A 15,319-nucleotide genomic window follows, 5' to 3' on the forward strand; every position below is an offset into this window, starting at 1 on the left:
AAGACAGGACAAAAAGACAGATAACTAAAAAAGGGCAGTTTTCTAACTGGAGATCTGGCAGCCTCTCCAAATCACACTGGGCAACATGAAGCAGCAGGGCCTTCAGTTTAGGTAAACTGGATTCACTCTAACAGACACGTTTTGCGCATCCCCGCTGCATGAGTCTGCACTCTGGGGACCTGAGGGAAAGCTCTGCTCTGTCTACCCAGATCAGACGGTCCAGGGCCCGATGCCTGACTCCACACAGGTGGGGACAGAGCAGGCTTTCTTCCTGGAGCCTGAGATGACTTCCCTTTGCCTGGTTACCATTCTCATCCCAAACAGGGGGATTCTTGCCTTCAGTCTCAGTGATTAACACGGAGAAGAGTAAGTTCTGACTTTAGTAATCCTTCCGAAGATGAAGAAATTCTCTCTGGAGCCCACCCTCCTCTAGACCTGTGTTCACAGGTGATGTATAAACCTGAACCTCTCCCCTCGCCTCCCCCGTCAGGGTGCTGGTGTATAAAGCTGCCCTTAATCAGGGAGACCAGGCAGTGGAAGCGTCTGTCAGAAAGACTGCTTTTCTAATCGAGACCTGCCTGTGTGGGTGATGAGGTAATTTCTTCTTAAGCTTCTGGTTGGTATCCAAGGAGGAAAAAGAACAACAAAACAAGGTCTGTTAATAAAGGTGTGAGAGTCTCTGGGTGTTTGCTCTTATTAAAGAGACCTCAAGGAAGGCTGCTTCTGGGGTGAAAGCAAACCTTTGTCAAGGATTTCATTTTAGAACGTTCAAAAGACACCAGAGAGAGAGAGAGAGAGAGAGAGAGAGAGAGAACAAGAGGCTGGAAGAGGCAGGCACAGAGAGGGGAAGAGATGAAGGGAGGGAGAGGCAGGAGAGCCCGTGTCTCACTGAGACGTCACAGGAGAGAATTACAAACACAGGCTCCGGCAGTTAGATCGCTGGAAAAATGTTTGTTAAGGGTTGGTGCAGTGGAAGAGAGAAATTTCTGGATTTTTTTCAAAAAAGATGTGCCTTTGCTCCTGCAGCTCTGTTCACCTGGAATGCCCTTTTCTGTCCATCTTTAGCCCATCTATTCTAAAAGGCTCAGTTCAAATATCCCCTCCTCCATGAAGCCTTCTTGATAGCTCCAGTTAGATATACAATTGCTTTACTTTCTGCAGGTCAATAGTAATATTTTTCCATTTAAAATTTTAAAAAGTTTTAAAAATTATGGTAAAATACAAATAATGTAAATGTTACCATCTAAAAATTTTTTTTTTTTTTTTTTTTTTTTTTTTTTTTGCGGTACGCGGGCCTCTCACTGTTGTGGCCTCTCCCGTTGCGGAGCACAGGCTCCAGATGTGCAGGCTCAGCGGCCATGGCTCACGGGCCCAGCCGCTCCGCGGCATGTGGGATCCTCCCAGACCAGGGCACAAACCCGTGTCCCCTGCATTGGCAGGCGGACTCTCAACCACTGTGCCACTAGGGAAGCCCCTGAAACATTTTTAGGTGTACATTTCAAGAGTGTTAAGTGTATTCACATTGCTGAGCACCCAACCTTCAGAACTTTTTTATCTTGCAAAACTGAAATGCTGTAGCCATTCAACATTAACTTCCCATTTTCCCCTCCCCATTCTACTGGCAACCACCATTCTACTTTCTGTCTCTACGAATTTGACTGCACTAGGTACCTCGTAGAAGTGGAATCAGACAGGATTTGTCTTTTGCAACTGGCTTATTTCACTTAAAATAATGTCCTCGAAGTTCATCCACATTATAGCATGTCAGAATTTTCTTCCTTTTTAAGGAATAGTAATTTGATTTGATTTTTCTAATGGCAATTGTAACATGCTGTCTTATTTTTAAGTTCTGTGTACACTTTATATCTCCCCTAGAGAATTCTAGATGCCTTGAGGGCAGAGTCTGAGTCTCCCCCACTGAGCTCCATCATACCTATTAGCCCAGCACGTGGCTGAGAGTTTGTGCTAACTGAATATTTGTTGAGATCAAAGGAAATATGCTGTAATATGCTGTAAAATACGCTGTAATACCGTCTTGAGGGGGCTCTTCTCTCCATAACCACGTAACTTCTCTCTTCTCTCCGTATCCATAACTGCATCCCACACAAGACTCAACGGCAGTTTAACCCAATCTACGTCCTCAATTTGAGGTGAGAGGAAAGGAGTTGGCATCAACAGTTTAGGGCTCATCTACTTACTCTGCAGCTTTCAATCAGTCCTGTATCTTCTCTTGGCATGAGCCTTCTGCTTCCTTCTGGGAGCTATTTCCTTTGGGATAGGAAAGCAGAGCCAATCGTAAAAGACCAGAAAGCCAGGATGGAAAGAGTAAGGAGAGAGGGAGATGGTTCACGTAGGATGGAAGCTGATATTTAGAGTTAGGTTTCCCATCCTGCTAGCTTTCTGGTTGTGTCATCACTTTTAATACTCATCTTCTGATACAGATGAGGTGGTAATGGGAGGCAAGGGACTGTGGAGGTCTTCTTATGACTTGTACCAAACATCCTTTCCCACCCACCCCTCACCAACTTGTCACTATGGAAGATTTGCTTATTTTGTAACTCAGGACCAATAACGGAAGCTTTGCTAAAATTCGGTTTCAGAACTTGGAGAACTAAATGAAACTTCATGCTTGGTCTGTAATAGTTATTTTTGGAGTTGCTTTAGTTAGCTTGTCTTAGAACTCTGCCTTTCCCTTTGTTTCTACAGTCATTTATAGACTGTGGAATGAACCTAGGGGTTGAGTCAAGCAGCTGTGTGTTCTACTGGTGGTGTGACCTGGGGTAGGCCAGTTCACCTCACTGGACCTCAGTTTCCTCATCTGTAAAATGGGGAACATACCCCCTTCCTCACCAGACTTTCCTGAGGAGTCAATAGGACCACGAATATTAAGTGTTCCATCTGACACACTGCAGGTGCATAACAGGCGTGAATTTCCTTCTCTTCTTCTCCTGAGTTGACCTGAAGTCCCTCTACTCAGGCTGTGGCTGAATTGGCTCCATTTGGCTCCATGACCCCACATCAGCCACACTCACTTCACTGCCTTTTTCTCTTCCTCAGCAACCCCCGACCCCCATGGAAACCCTGTGGCAGTTCATCATTTTGGGATACCTGAGAACAGCATTGTGTGTGGAATAGGGCTCCTTTCAGGCCTAACAGAGTCTTATTGGAAGATGGAATTTTCACACCCACAAGAGCATTCACAGAAGAACAAACTTCCGCAGTTAGATTTCTCTCCAGATGGGGCAAGAGGCTCTGTGTTTTACCTGCTATTGGAGCTACTGGAGCCGACCCTGCAGAGGAGCCTTTGGTTTTGGACCCACATCACTTTTATTAGAGAAGATGAGTCCTAAGGGTCAGCAAATGGGTAGGTGCTGAGACAGCCCAGAACAAGCAGAAATATCCAAGCAGTTTCTGCAATGGTGTAACAGAGCTGGTGCCCTCATCCACCCAGAAAGCCAAAAACCAAAGCCTGTTTTTTGAGAAAAAAGTACATGAAGTGTATCTGAGTTACTTAGCTCCTACTCACTTACGAGTTGCTGCATTTATCTTCTTGAGCACAAAGTAGTTGTTCTTTCCTTCATCAACCTCTTCTCCCTTGGACTTCAGAGAACGAAATGACTACTTCCTATAAGGGGGTGATTTGCCAAGGCTTCACGGAGGTGGCATTTGAGTCTAGCCTTAAAAGATGGGTGGGGGACTTCCCTGGCAGTCCAATGGTTAGGACGCCACACTTCCAATGCAGGGGGCGCGGGTTCGATCCCTGGTTGGGGAACTGATCCCACATGCCACGCAAAAAAAAAAAAAAAAAAAAATAGATGGGTAGGATTGGACAATGTAAATATTTGGAAGCATATAGGCAGAACACTGACATAAATCGTAGCAACATTTCTGTGGCTCTATCTCCTAAGGCAAAGGAAACAAAAGCAAAAATAAACCAGTGGGACCTAATTAACCTTAAAAGCTTTTGCACAGCAAAGGAAACTATCAACAAAGTGAAAAGACAACCTACTGAATGGGAGAAAACATTTACAAATGTTATGACAAATAAGGGATTAATATCCAATAAATAAATAAATATTTTGAAGCAGGCATTCCTGGCAATAAGAACAGCAGCAGTAAAACACAGAATTGGAAACTTGTAGTGGCATTAATGGGGAATAAACTATACAAAAAGAATCATAAAAATATGGAACAGTAAATAAGCGCTATGGCAGGCATTCTCTCAAATGGCCCCAGTGATCCCCGCCTCCTGACCCTCACACTCTATGTAATCCCTCTCCTGGACTGTGGGCTGGATTTGACTCACTTCTTTTATTTTTTTTAAATTTATTTATTTCATTTATTTATTTTTGGCTGTGTTGGGTCTTCGTTGCTGTGCGTGGGCTTTCTCTAGTGGCAGCGAGCGGGGGCTACTCTTCCTGCGGTGCACAGGTTTCTTATTGCGGTAGCTTCTCTTGTTGTGGAGCACGGGCTCTAGGCACGCGGGCTTCAGTAGTTGCGGCACGTGGGCTCAGTAGTTGTGGCTCGCGGGCTCTAGAGCGCAGGCTCAGTAGCTGTGGCGCACGGGCTTCGTTGATCCGTGGCATGTGGGGTCTTCCCGGACCAGAGCTCGAACCTGTGTCCCCTGCATTGGCAGGCGGATTCTTAACCACTGCGCCACCAGGGAAGCCCTACTGACTCACTTCTAATGCATAGAATACGTCAAAAGTAATGGGGTATTACTTCAGAGATTAGGTTATAAAGAGACTGTGGCTTCCTTCTTGGGCTCTCTCTCTTGCTCGTATTCTCTCTCAGATTGTGTGCCCTGAAGAAAGCCAGCTGCCAAGTCATGAGGCATAGTGGGGGCCTGAGGCTGAAGTAGTGGGTTTACAGCTGCCCCTCCCCACCTCCAGCCAAGCTTTCAGGGACCTCGTGGCCAACTGCTTGACTGCATCCCTTGAGAGACCTTGAGGTAGAAGCATCTAGCTAAACTGTGCCCAGATTCCTGACCCACAGAAGCTGAGATGATGTTTGTTGTTTTAAGCCCCTAAGCCTGAAGGTAATTTGATATACAGCAACAGGTAAATAATATAAGCACTTAGTCTAATGCGCCAGACACTAAAAGTGCCTCATATATCTGATGTCACTTAATCAACAATATTAGGTGGGTATTATTATCCCAACATTTTTCAGTTGAGAAAACTAAGGTTTAGACACCTGCCTGTCATATATCTAGTAAGTGGAGGAGCTGGGATTCAAACCCAGGCTGTCTTACTCCTGGGCTGGTGCTCTTAACTTGGACACTGTATATTCTACGAGGAGTCCCTGTGGGTTACAGTTTGGTCCACTTCTCCTGCCCCTCTGCCCTGTCCCATGTCCCCGTTTGGTTACCCAGTCTTCATGTCGCAGCAGATCCTGGAAGGAGACTTGGAATTCTTCTGAAGTTTATTTATTTTATTTATTTATTTATTTTGCGGTACGCGGGCCTCTCACTGTTGTGGCCTCTCCCGTTGCGGAGCACAGGCTCCGGACGCGCAGGCTCAGCGGCCACGGCTCACAGGCCCAGCCGTTCCCCGGCATGTGGGGTCTTCCCGGACCGGGGCACGAACCCGTGTCCCCCACATCAGCAGGCGGACTCTCAACCACTGCGCCACCAGGGAAGCCCTCTTCTGAAGTTTTTAAACAGAATCTCACTGTCTACACTCAGTTACCTCTGCTGGACTGTGCCATCTGCCTGAAGCTCCATCCCTGCTGGTGGCAGTGGCCACCCACCCCCAGGAACCTCAGCCTCCTGGTCTTCATCTCCTTGCCGCTGCTTTGTCCTGGGCACCTGTGGTCTTGGAAGTCAAGGCTAGCGGTGCTACGCTCAGGTGGGGGTAATGGCAGCATTTCTCTTGCCCTGGGCTAGAGGTTGTTTCCTTGGAGACCACATCCTATTCTTCAGGACCCAACAAATGCAGTTTTTACATTTACTTACATCATGGAGCTGGGAGACCTCAGATGGTCCTGCCCCCACTCCAGGGGATGGAGAACTCTAACCCTGCCAGTCCTTCCTTAGCCTCTGATAAGAAAATAGAACACTGCCCAGCCTTACTCTGCTTCCCCCACAGTTTAACTGGGCAGTGGTTTGTTGCGGGGCATTCCCGGGAGATTGACACTTGTCTCTGCTAGTGTGTCACAAGAGACAGTCCCTCTCTGGGCCTTTGCAGGGATGCAGGGGTGCAGATGTGTGGGTCGCCACATGCTCGGTCCTGAGTGTCCACGGTATTCCTTCTGATCACAGCATCTGTGGGCAACTCAATGAGACCTTTGACACACTGGCTGAGTCTCAAGAGGTCTACGGACGAATGATTATCTTTGGCTAATATTAAAAACAAACAAGTAAAGTAATCAAACCTTATGAGTTAGAAACAACCTTTCATGATCGATAAGACATTCTTCACTGTTGACCAAATATTACGTTTTGCTGTAGTGTGTGTGTGTGTAAGCTCATAAGCTCAAAGGAAATGACTGCTCACAAAGTTAGCTCCAATCGACTGGACTTTATACCTCAGTTCCCTGTTAACCCTTGGTGGGAATGAGCAGTGTCCTAAGATTCAGAAAGAATTTACAATGGATGAACTGGGGTCTAAAGGCAACCTCTTGGAACTTCCCTGGAGGTCCAGTGGTTAAGACTGCATGCTTCCATTGCAGGGGTGAAGGTTCGATCCCTGGTCAGGGAACTAAGATCCCGCATGCCACGCAACGTGGCCATAAATAAATAAATAAATAAATAAATAAATAAAGGCAACCTCTCCCTGGAGGCAGAAGAACTGGGCTCTTGTCCCAGCTTCAGCTGCTCTCTGGATGATCCGGGGCGGTTCACCTCACCTCTGAATATGTTTCCTTGTATATTAAAGCAGGAGGCTGGAGCAGGTCACTCCTAGGAATCTTTTTAGTCTTGACTGTGGTTTTATGGGACTTTGTGATTGTCACTAGGGCTGGCCTGTGAGCAGGGCACCACCACCTCCCTTTTCCTCCTCTCACACCGGTTCCCTAGTCCCACTGCCTCTTCTTGAAGCAGTACTGGTTTATCTGAAACAGGGTTTCACCTGGAAGCACTCTCTGGCTCAGAGGCTGAGCACTTCAGGCCCAGCACCTGCAGGGTAAAGGAGCGAAGTCTTTGGCCTCCCAGATCATTCCTAACAAGCCCAGAGCTTCCTTTCAGAAGGGTAAGGTACTGGTCTCTAAATACCCACAACAGCCATCCCACACTCGTTGGGACATGAGGGACAGGGTGGGCAGTGACGAACATCTAGCCAGCTCCCTCCTTCTGGGAACTGGGCACCAGGCTGGAGGCCCACACAACGACCTTTTGAATAGGTTTCGTTTTACAGAGGCGGAAAATCAGCAAATGCTAGAATCAAAACTCAAACTCAAGTTCATGACAGAGGAGACATTAATGACTTCCATAAATATTTATTAGAGTGAAAGGGACCTCAACTCAATAAATCATCTGAGCCAGCTTCAAGGCAGTTTCGCAAGCAGAGAAGTAAAATGATTTGCTCAGTGTCATACAGCCAGAGAATGTCTTTGATTTGCATTGTGCGTCAAGACATTTTTCTCTAGGGGGATAGTCTCAGGGCCCTTTAAAAATAAGCTCAAGAAAATGGAAGTCGGAGGCAGTCTGTTAGTCTGCCTGCCCTCTGGTTCCAACAGGACTTCCTTTACTTTTCCAGAGGATGTTCTTTGGCCTCTACACCAGCGGACCCGCCCGGAATTGAAGGGCCCTGGGTAAACACCCTTCCTTCTATCTTATCACAATCCCTCCTGCCTGGGTTTATCAGAGGTGACTCACTCCCCAGAGCCCTTTGCGAGCCCGGCTGGAATTGCAGGGCTGAGCAGGAAACAGCTTCTCCACCCTCTTCAGGGAAGGACATCTGAAACTTCCCCATTTCTCCATCTCCCCCACTGCTGGGAGCTCAGCCACCCGCATTTAGGGGAGCTGGACTCCAGAATTTGGTCCCTGCTTTTCCCACAAGCCTCTTCCCTGTCACTGGCCTTTAGGGGTACATGATCCCCAGACAGCTGAGGGGACATGGGAAGCGGGGCTGGTGAGTGTAAGAAAGAGAGCAAATGCTCTGAAATGTAAGCCAGATGGCGGGTACCCCATCCCCATTCTTACCGGAGGCAGGGTACTCAAGGAACACTTCCTTTCGAGCTAGAAGTATTAGCTGCTCCCACCTTCAAGAAATACATTTTTGAGAGTAAGACAAATGGTGGTTTGGTTAAAGAGGCCAAAGCCCTTAATACTCCTCGTATTTTCATCATCATCAAGGTCAGATGTGGAACAGCAGCTCAGGAGAAATGTCACATTGGTTTCTGCGTCCCAGCTGGGTCAGGCTCAGGGCAGCGAGCTGCATCACCCACCTACACCCCCAGTCAGAACGAGTGGATGGGTTCCTCCCTCCCTCCCTCTTTCTTTTCCTTCCTCCCTCCCTCTCTCTTTCTTTTCCTTCCTCCCTCCCTCCCTCTGTTCCTTCCTTATTGTTGAGTGGGGGCCATCTGCCAGGCACTGTACAAGGTACAGGGCATCCAGTGGGAGCAGGGGTCCTCTGGGCCTCCCAGTCCCACTGGGGGAGAGAGACGGACACCCAGACATGGCGGCTGTGAGGAATGTTGCAAAGAAGAGGTTCTTGGGGCCTCAGGGTGAAGTGACTGGTCTGAGAGGCCAAGACAGGCGTTCCGGAGGAAGTGATGTTTGAGTTGGTATCTGCAGGGGCAAAAGGTGAGAGGGAGTGGGGGCATCCCAGGAGGAGGGAAGGGCTTAGGCAAGGGCCCGATGGGAAAACGGCAGAGAATGGAAAGGTGGCCAGTGTGGCCCAGGGCAGAGCGGGAGGGGACCCAGGAAGGAGGCGGGGCTGGAGGGGAAGACCAGCGTAGAGCACGAGACACTTTCAGAGTCTTTTTGCCTGGAGCCTAGGGAAGCCTTCAAAGGGATGGGAGCAGGGAGTGACATTCAGGGAACACTGGATGTATATGCGGGCGCCCAGTTCAGTGAGAGCCACGGGCCCAAAGCCTCTCCGCCCTCCCTGTCAAGCAGTGCCAATGGGTAGGGACATTCCCGGGAGCAGCGGCTAAGCAGCAAAGTGAACCAGGAAATGGTGGAGGCAGGGCAGGGACAGCTGGTCGGAGAGTGGGCCTCAGCATCACCTTCTCAGTCCTGTCCTCGCGGAGCTCAGGCCCCCAGGTCTGCCTTCCCCAGATCCTGCACACACACCCCCTCCTAGAGCGGCTGAGCATACCAGCAGAGGCTTCCATATGCCGCCTCTGCCCTGGTTACACCACAGGTGCCGTGAGTCAGCCACCTGCATGGTGAGTCAGGGGAAGACGTGAGAACGCCAGTGCTGAGGAGGCTGGAAAGGCAGGTGGGTGCTTGGCAGGTGCCCAGCTTGCAAGGTTGCTGGGGGCAGGGAGCAGCCCCTTCCTCCAGGAGCCTCCTCAGAGAAATCCTCTGGTCCCATCCCCTGCAGTTTCCCTCTCCCTCCCCCGCCCCCCCACCAGCTGGCAGACTGCCACCATCACCATGGCTACGCTTGCTCCAGCTTGCAGCCCCACAACCAGCAGGAGTCAGAGCGGGGGAGGGCGGCCAGGCTCATTAGTCTTCCTGTTGAGCTGGGTTCTTTTAAAACTGGCTTGTGGTTGCACACTGCAGATGCAAGGCCTAGCCGCTCACCTGGAGGGCTCACCTCAAACAAACACAAGATGAGAACGACGGAATAGAACATATATACCAAGGAGGCTTATTTGCACCATGCACGGAGGCACCATAGCTTCCCTTTTAAGCACTGATGCATAAGAGATTGTTGGACATGACTGATTACCGGGAGATTTAAGGCCCACCCACTGTGTGACTTGAGATAGATTTATAAGGCGTTGGTGGTTAGAGGCTATTTGGAGCCAGACAGATCCGAATTCAAATCCTGACCCTGCCACTTATCAAATGGTTGAACTGGCACAAGTTATTGAAACTTGCTGGGCATCAGTTTCCTCATCTGTAAAATGGGGATAATACCTACCTTGTAGGTTGTGGTGAGGATTAAAGATAATTTATGCAAAATGTTTGGCACATAGTAGGTGCTAAAAATGGTTATTGTTGTTGTTGCTGTTATCATGACAGTGTTCTGAGCCCTTTGAGATGGTCCACTTGTATTGGTTGATTTGAAGCTAACACAAAAGGCCAACGTTAGCTTAAAGGCTGCCAGGACCGTGAGTTTTAAAATGGTGGGTAGAGCATTTTCCACCCCCCTCCTCAGAAGTCTCTTAGACATTGGAGACATATGTAACCCTGAACCACAATACATGAAGACAGTGGAAAGGTGAAGGAATCAGCAGGGAGAAGGAAAGTCCACACTGAGTGCCTGGGGACAGGGGTGGCATATACCAGAGAGAAGGCTATGGCCCATAGAACCTTGGCAAGCCTCAAGAATTGGGGCACCAGGTGCTGTGGAAGGGAATGATGTAGAGCCTGAAGACAGAGGGATTCTTTAGAAGTATTTATAAGAGGCGCATAGACTTTTGCAGGTCCCAGCTCCAACTTTACCTTTTGCAGGAGAGAGGAGGTTTATTTTTCTTTATTATTATTATTAGATTTTTGGCCACGCTGTGCTACCTGTGGGATCTTGGTTCCCCGACCAGGGATCGAACCCGGGCCCCCTGCAGTGCAAGTGCAGAGTCCTCACCACCGGACAGCCAGGGGATTCCCAGGAGGTTTATTTTCTAGAAAAACTGAACCAGGGAGACTTTGTGGCATCAGATACCGAGGGAGGCTGAGGTGTACTCTAAGTAAACCCCCTCCCTTCCCCTCCCCCACCTCGCCTCAGAGCACCAGGGCAGGAGATTGAAAGATTCTTTTCTGCAGAAACGGACCCACTCCAGGAAAAAGACCTACACATATTGACATGTGGAGGCTTCTGGTGAAAAAGCCCATTGTCTACCTGAGCTTCCTAGAATAAATCCCATCCATGTACACAGAACTTCCAGTCAGCTCTTCAGGGCTTCATCCTTGAGTGGCAGTCAAGGATCACAGGTGAGGAAAGCATCCAACACAACAGAAAATAAAATAATCAAGCAGGAAAACAAAAGGATTTCTGAAGGAAGCAGAAACAAAGAGTGAGCAGCAGAAACTGAATGTATTTGATATCTTTAGAGGCATAAGGGAAGACACTATATCCATAGGATGTGATGAAAAAGAAACAAGTAGGGCTTCCCTGGTGGCGCAGTGGTTGAGAGTCCGCCTGCCGATGCAGGGGACATGGGTTCGTGCCCCGGTCCGGGAAGATCCCATATGCCGCGGAGCGGCTGGGCCCGTGAGCCACGGCCGCTGAGCCTGCGCGTCCGGAGCCTATGCTCTGCAACAGGAGAGGCCACAACAGTGAGAGGCCCACGTACCGCAAAAATAATAATAATAATAATAAAATAAAAATATGAATGTAAATATGAAAAAAGAAGGAGGAGGAGGGGAAGAAGAAGAAGAAAAAGAAGCAGCAGCTATGAATGTTGCAGGTGGCTGCCTCTGGGGAACAGAAAGAAGATGAGGGAGGAAAGAGGTCAAGGGACTCTTACAGATGTTATATTTTGGTTAAATACAAACAGAAATTAATTAAAATCCAATAAAGGAAGTAAGACTGGACCTGCACTGGTCAGATGCTGACCTTACCTCCCCCAACATAAACCAAGGGTGCTTTTCAGATCCTTCAACCACAAAGCCAGCAGAGTCAAAGTGGCAGACACATGCACAGCATTAGGAGAATTCTGGAATTGGGACTGCCGTTCCCGCTAATAGGAAAACACCAACAGTAACGACCAGCAATGGTTGCTATAGGTTTTCAAGGCACCCTAGCAAGGTAGGTACCATGTTACTCCCTGTTTTAAAGGAAAACACCAAAACTCAGAGAGAGTCAGGATTTAATGGGAGTCTTTGATATGCGAGTGGTAGAGGCAGGACCTAAAGCCAAGTCCTCTGTGGTAGATTTTATTTTCTATGATGGACTAATCCCTCATGCTCTTCTTCCACGCCTTCATCAAAAGATGGAGTCTGGGGGCTTCCCTGGTGGCGCAGTGGTTGAGAGTCCACCTGCCGATGCAGGGGACACGGGTTTGTGCCCCGGTCTGGGAAGATCCCACATGCCGCGGAGCGGCTGGGCCCGTGAGCCATGGCGGCTGAGCCTGCACGTCCAGAGCCTGTGCTCTGCAACAGGAGAGGCCACAACAGTGAGAGGCACGCGTACGGCAAAAAAAAAAAAAAAAAGATGGAGTCTGTTCCTCCACTTCGTTGAATCTGGGAAGGTCTTATGACAGCTTTGACCAACATAAAACAGTGTGAGTGATGCTGGGTGACTTCTCATGTCACTTAGAAGACTTGCAGCTTTTGCTCTGGTCTTGTGAGATGTTCCTTCTGGAACACTCCCTCTGAAAAAGCAGCTTCCATCCTGGGAGAAGCCTAAACCACATATAGAAGTCATATAGGCACTTTTGTCAACATCTCGGCCTAACGGGCATCAACTGCTCCCCATGGGAGTGAGCTGCCATCTTGGACATCCAGCTCAGGTAAACCTTCAGCTGACTCCAACTCCAGTCACTACCTGACCGCAAGCACATGAGAAGCCCCAAGTGGACCTATCCGCCTAAGATGTCAGCCCGCAGAACGGTGAGAGAGAATAATAAGAGTAGAATTTGAAATGATTAAATCTGGGGAGTGATTTTGTTACGTGGCAGTCGGTAATTGGAACATCATCTGGACACCAAGGTCTGCATTCTTTCCTCCACACCACCTATAAGTGTTTCCCAGCAGAGACATTATTGGAATTTGGATGGGAGAATTTTTTATTTTTCAGAACTTCCCTACACACTGTAGGACCCTTAGCACCCATAGCCCTTGACCACAAATCTGATACCCCTCCCCCCATACCCTAGTGATACCAAAAATGCCTTCACATTTCCCCAAATGACTCCTAAGAATAACATCCCGAGGTGAGATCTCCAGGGAGACAAAGCCACCTTGAGATTATTTAAAACTGAATCGCACACATGCAAATGGAAAAGCCGGGGCAGCTCTGTCGGTGGGAAAGGACAGAAAGGGGAAGCACACAGGGTATAGTGACCAGGTCCACCCGCAAGGTCTCTGCCGCCCAGCTCTGCCAGCTGGGTTGCTGGGCGAGACCTTTCTGGCCCCAGCCTCCCTAAGCCTTGCAGAGACCATTTGGTAGTAACCATGCCTGTAGGGGGAAACAGTGTGGAGGAATGACAGACCCATAGAACATAGATCTGGGAGGGAACCAACAGATCTTCCAGGCCCACCCTCTCACCTGACCACCTACTGGAGCCAAAGAGGGGTGTGTGTGCCAGGACGATACCCCAGGCCCTCCCGCCCCAAGCCTCGTGTTCTTTCTACTCCTCAAACAAGGAAGGAGCTGTGGCTGGGGTTATTAAGAAGGTGAAATGGGCGCATTCAAGTTGGCATGTAGAATCCAGCCATTCAAGTCAGCGTAACAGGAGTGCTGGTTGTAGCAGTTTGCCAGGGCCACCGTAACAAAGGATCACACACTAAGTGACTTAACAGAATTGATGGTCTCACTGTTCTGGAGGCTAGAGGTTCATGATCAAGGTGTCGGCAGGGTTGGTTCCTTCCGAGGGCCATGTTCTCCTCCAACTTCTGGTGGCTTGCTGGCCATCTTTTGCATTCCCCTGGCTTCATCTTCACATGGCATTCTCCCTATGTACACCTGTGTCCAAATTCCCTCTTTTTATAAAGATCCCAGTCATATTGAATTAGGGCCCACCCTATGTCAGTAAAACTTCATTTTAACTTAACTTCTGCAAGGAATGTTTCCAAATACAGTCACGTTCTGAGATACAGGGGGTTCAACATATGAATTTCTGGTGGTGGGAGGGACAAAACCTAACCCATAAAAAAAGGGTTCCATGAACTCACATGCTTTCTGTTCCCCATGTGAAGTGTCACCTTAGATTTCCTAAGTTTGCATCTTGTTTTGTCTCTTGGCTTAAAACCATACAGTGCAGTGAATTCATTTGAAAAAATCTTCTTAGGCCAGACAAACCTGGGGATCTGTCTCTTTTACTGAGATAGCAATCTGCAGCCCGAGATCTGCTTTGGCAACTCCCAGAAGTCTTCGGTGGGGCTTCTAATCTGCTTCTGTGGACATACCTGTGACAGCTGTGATGGAGGTGTGAGTCACATTCTGCCTTCAGAAGGATCCCAAAGAAAGATATTAGCTGGCTGAAAACACCTGGGAAACGCAGCCACCTGGGGGGTGATGAGCCTTCCAGCTTTGGAAGCACAAAATATTTATGACAGACAATGGGATGTGAAAGAATATGGGGAAAGCCTGATGTCATTGGAGTCCAGGGAGAGGTATTTAGTTAATTATTTATTCATACATTCTTTCAACACGTTCTTAGTAAGCACCCAACGTGAGCCAGGCACTGAGACACTTAAAATCTAGTGGGGAAGGGCCTCCCTGGTGGCACAGTGGTTAAGAATCCACCTGCCAATGCAGGGGACACGGATTCGAGCCCTGGTCTGGGAAGATCCCACATGCCGCAGAGCAATTAAGTCCGTGCACCACAACTACTGAGCCTGCGCTCTAGAGCCCACGAGCCGCAACTACTGAAGCCCGAGCGCCTAGAGCCTGTGCTCTGCAACAAGAGAAGCCACCGCAATGAGAAGCCCACGCACCACAACGAAGAGCAGCCCCCACTTGCTACAACTAGAGAAAGCCCATGCTCAGCAACAAAGACCCAACGCAGCCCAAAATAATAAATAAATAAAATTTAAAAATAAAATATAGTGGGGAAGAACAGTAAACACACAAGTAATTTCTGGTTGTGCTAAATGGTATGAAGGAAACAGTGTGTAATGATAAGGATATCAACCTTTAAAGGTGGTCAAGGCGCCCTCTCTGATGAGGTAACAATTAAACGGAGACCTGAAGGATTCAGGCCAGGGTGCTCTAGGTGGCAGGAACGGCTTGTGCAAAGGCCCTGAGTTGGTGATGAACTCGGTGTGTTTAAGGAACCCAGAAGAAGCAGATGTGCAGTGGTGGAGGCGAGAGATGAGGCTGGAGAGCGGGATGTGGGTCAGATCACGCAGGGCTCTGTGGGCCGGGATGGGGAGGCCAGATTTCACACAGATACTATGCAAAGCCACTGAGGAGTTCTAAGCAAGAGAGTGACCCGATTTGATTGTTTGTTTAAAAAAAAAAATCATTCTCTTTGCCCATCAGATTGGCAAAGAATAAAGTTTGAAAACATGGTGTTGGCAAAGGTGTGGGAAACAGAC

Source organism: Hyperoodon ampullatus (genome assembly GCF_949752795.1).
Source record: "Hyperoodon ampullatus genome assembly, chromosome: 17".
Classification (NCBI taxonomy): domain Eukaryota; kingdom Metazoa; phylum Chordata; class Mammalia; order Artiodactyla; family Ziphiidae; genus Hyperoodon; species Hyperoodon ampullatus.